Here is a 4,744-nt window from a genome sequence, read left to right on the forward strand (position 1 = left end):
GTCGGCTTAGCCCGTTCTGGCGCAGGCGAGTGTTTATAGTGGCGCCATCTTGTGTTGGCTCATGCTGCCCCCCGGAACTCATCTTTGAGCCTCTCTTTGGAGAGGTTATCTAGAGCCCAGGTTGATGGGTGGTCTTCAGGCCAGCATGTGGGTAGTCTTAGGCCACTCGGCGGTGACTGAAAAACCTCAGCTGTACGGCGGCCAGGATTCGAACCCGCGTCCCTCCTGGAGCTCCTGAACGCGGGGCCGTCACGCTAACCACTCAGCCACCACCTCCCCGTGTGTGTATATCTGTCCGAAGTCGAGAGAGAGAGAGAGAGAGAGAGAGAGAGAGAGAGAGAGAGAGAGTTACAGATTACAGTTTACAAAAAACAAGTATAAAATGAAAGTGCTTGGGGTTTGATGGATTTAACTAATGTAGCTCTGAAATTGTACGGTTGATGGTTCGAGGTTAAATTAAAGGGGGTGGAATGCAGTGTGTGAGGGGTGGGGTTGGGGGGAGGGGGCAAGGCATGGCAGACTGTGGTGTCGGCAAGGCGCTAATCTCGAGGGCTTCTCAAGTTTTTTTTTTTTTTTCTTTTTACAGTAGAGGAAACAGCTCAAAGGCAAAAAAAAGGAAACAATTATGAAAAGAAAGCCCGCTACTCACTGCTCCCACAAAAGAGTCAAGAGGAGTGGCCGAAAGATAGGTCAATTTCGGGAGGAGAGGTGTCCTGATACCCTCTTCTTGAAAGAGTTCAAGTCGTAGGCAGGAGGAAATACAGATGAAGGAAGATTGTTCTAGAGTTTGCCAGCGTGAGGGATGAAAGAGCGAAAATGTTGGTTAACTCGTGCGTAAGGGATTTGGGCAGTAACCTCTGTGATGCGCTGGGCACACACAGAGGAGGCTCTCTCCTGGAAACAGTAAGCAATCCACGGGAAATCGGAAAAGTACATCCTCAGGTCGTCCCACCGAGCGGAAGCAAAATGCCAGAAGCATCGCCTCTTCGGTGGATCCTAAGGCTGTACAGGAGCGATAGGACAGGATACAGAAATAAGGTTGTGATCGGAGGAGCCCAACGGAGAGAACAGTTTGACAGAGTAAGCAGAAGGGTTAGAGGTAAGGAAGAGGTCTAGTATGTTGGCGTGTCTCTAAGACAGTCGGGAATACGTGTAGGGTGCTGAACCAACTGCTCTAGATCATCGAAGATAGCAAAGTTGTAGGCTTGTTCACCAGGCTGGTCAGTGCAAGAGGATGAAAGCCAAAGCTGGTGGTGAACATTTAAATCTCCTAGGATGGAGATTTCAGCAAAGGGAAAGTGGGTCAAGATGTGCTCCACTTTAAAGTTCAAGTAGTCAAAGAATTTTACATAGTTAGTAGAGTTAGGTGAGAGAGATAAACATCATAGATGTATTTAGTAATAGAATGACAATGAAGTCTCAGCCAGATGGTGGAAAACTCTAAAGAGTCAAGGTCGTAGGCACGAGAGCAAGTGATGTCGTAGCGCACGTAGGCGCAACATCCACCTTTGGATTGAAATTTAGGATAGAGATAGTAGGAGGGAACAGAGTAGAGATTGCTGTCAGTAGCCGCCCAGACCTGTGTTTCGGTGAAGAAGAGAAGGTGAGGTTTAGAGGAGGAGAGATGGTGCTCCACGGAATGAAAATTGGAGAATGTTGCAGAAATTGATAAGGAAGATGTCTGAGGAGTTATCAAGACACCTCTCAAGACGACAGCCAAAAGGGGAGTCCTCCTTGGGGGAATTTGTGCCCCCCCCCCCCAGGCGGGGACTCCGAGCCTCTGTTTAGTTTAGGCATTTTGAATTTGCAAAATTTGGGGAAATGGTGCTTATGTTGTGTAAATGTAGTGTGGTGTGGAAAGAGAGAGGATCTGTCTTTAGAGAGCATGCTGAACTACTCTGGTGTTGATGAGACAATAGGGAAACTGAGAGTGAGGACATGGGGAGGGTCTTAAGAGGGCTTCAGCACCCTCCTCGCTTCCCATATATGCCTCACCCGGAGTGTCTTATGCCCGTTTTGGTAGGTGTCTTCCTACCTACTCCCTGTTAGTTCGTGGGGCATGTTAGGGCCATGTTCATGTCACAGCTAATAACGGAATGCATGTGGGATGGTGTCTAAAGGTCGCTCATGTTGTTTTCTGCCAAGAAAAAGCCGGCGAGATAAGGGGGGAGGGGTGCTGCTCACCTGGGAAAGTGTGCTCGGGGAGGCCGGCACAGCCTTGGCGGGGGTGGCGTGCATCATGCTAACCCGAGTGACGAGGACTCCAGCGAAGCACAGACAATGAACAGACATTTTGCTATCACCAGGGTGGCCGGGCTGGAAAATGTGAGGCATGCCAAGACATGCAAGGTAATAATTATTGGAGGTGTGTCGATACCGCGATGTTGGCCGATACCGATACTCACTTCAGTCAATACCGACACCGATACTAACAAATGGCCGATATTTTGCCGATACCGATACATTTTTATTTTGATACATATCTGTAAGATTATAGAATTATAGAATTACTTGTATTTTAATATTAGAATTAAGGGAATTTGGGAATAACTATAATTGGATGGTCTTGAAAGTTGATGGTAAAAAAATGAATAAAGGAAAGTCATGGAGTTGAAATTAAAAAAAGTATGTATAGTTATATAAACCTTTACCCAGTCTTCACCTGTTTGCCCAACCCATGCAGCGTAGCAATCCTAGCAGCGCAACTTCTCATGCAGTGCAGAGCGGAGGACAGTATCCATGGTCTTGGGTAGACATTTCTCAATTACCAATTATGACCCTGGAAAGTGGGAATAATGAATGTTTGCCTAGTTGATGAGCTGCTGCTGTGAATAATGAATAATAACAAAAAAAATTCTTCATTTGGTCTCAAAAAAATTACCACACAAACTGGAAAATGAAATATTTTGTTGTAAGGCATGGAAAGTATTAAAAAAACTATAATTTCCGGTAAATAATAAATAAAATTCATAGTAATTAGAAAAATTAAGATTATATAAAGAAAAATTCCACTGTAAACTACTAAGTAAGAAAATAATCGGAATATCGGACATATTTTCACCTTGCCGATACCAATGATACAAATAAGGGCCAATACTACCGATACCAGTACGATACTATCGGCACATCTCTAATAATTATGCCGCGTATAAAAATTGATGGGATTACAACAGCATGTGATAAAACTTAAATAACGAATGGTAGATAATATGTCACCCATCATCAGCTTAATACTGTGAGGGTTTGGTGTGGTAATGGCCGTGGGCGTGAAGGCAAGGTGGGTAGACGGGCGCCCAACGACACATGGATCACATTATAAGACATTTCGCCGCCCAAGAACACATATTTGACAAGGCTTTCGTGGGAGTTGTGGGCATTTCCAGGATTAGTTTTATGACCCTGGTGATAGTGTGACCCTTCCTCTGTACCGTGAACCTCAAGAAACACATATTTGACAAGGCTTTCGTGGGAGTTGTGGGCATTTCCAGGATTAGTTTTATGACCCTGGTGATAGTGTGACCCTTCCTCTGTACCGTGAACCTCAAGAATCACTCATTAGAACCCGACTGACCCCTCTCTTTGACCTCTAGAATTAGCTGATGTGAGAAACGAAAGCGTCTTTTAATACCCATCACACACCCATCGCTGCTTTCCCTTGGCACCGCGGAGGCACTGCACTCACTATATGCCACAATTTTGTCACTATTACACGACTAAGTTATTTTAAGCTTTGGTCGTAAGTGAATGGCTCCTTGAAACAGAAGGGTTAAATGGGGGAATGGGAGGTAAAAAAAAAAACTGTCCATGACCACCAAGGAACATGTCTGCACCCTGTTATTGCAGTTTCTCTAATGTACTGTGAGGTCAAGACGGGAAGTGTGTGTGTGTGTGTGTGTGTGTGTGTGTGTGTGTGTGTGTGTGTGTGTGTGTGTGTGTGTGTGTGTGTGTGTGTGTGTTCCTTGTAAATCAAAGTGTTCCCGAAAGCATCTTGGTATGTTAACAACTTGCGATTTGCTGTGACACCGTCCTGTCGAGTGATTGAGGAGGGCAAGTTACGACACAGCGCCCAGGAAACACCCGCATGAAAACTCAATAAAAGTGTTCCAAGGATAAACGTGAATAAAATAATGTTATTCACTTGACCTCCTCCTGCTGCCACAAGCAAAGGCAGTGCAATAAACTGAGCTGAGAATACTAAGAAGAGTTGGAGAAATTTGCATTTTATTGTACCTAAAGTAAAAGTAATGAGTTGAAAATAGACACTTACACTTAAGTGACACGGAAGTACTGGAAAAATACTGCGTAACATTGAGTTGTCAGAGAGTGAAATACTATCCTGGATGTTTTTATTTTGCTGTTGTTGTTGTTGGTGTAACATTAATGGATTTGAAAAAAGAAAAGGAAAATAATATATATATTCTCTCTCTCTCTCTCTCTCTCTCTCTCTCTCTCTCTCTCTCTCTCTCTCTCTCTCTCTCTCTCTCTCTCTCTCTCTCTCTCTCTCTCTCTCTCTCTCTCTCCTCTCTCTCTCTCTCTCTCTCTCTCTCTCTCTCTCTCTCTCTCTCTCTCTCTCTCTCTCTCTCTCTCTCTCTCTCTCTCTCTCTCTCTCTCTCTCTCTCTCTCTCTCTATATATATATATATATATATATATATAAAAGTGTATGTGTGTGTGTGTGTGTGTGTGTGTGTCTGTCTACATAATGGTCAATAGTCATCCACAGGCATACTTAATGACATTAGGGC

The sequence above is a fragment of the Eriocheir sinensis genome, chromosome 42 (genome assembly GCF_024679095.1).
Source record: "Eriocheir sinensis breed Jianghai 21 chromosome 42, ASM2467909v1, whole genome shotgun sequence".
Classification (NCBI taxonomy): Eukaryota; Metazoa; Arthropoda; class Malacostraca; order Decapoda; family Varunidae; genus Eriocheir; species Eriocheir sinensis.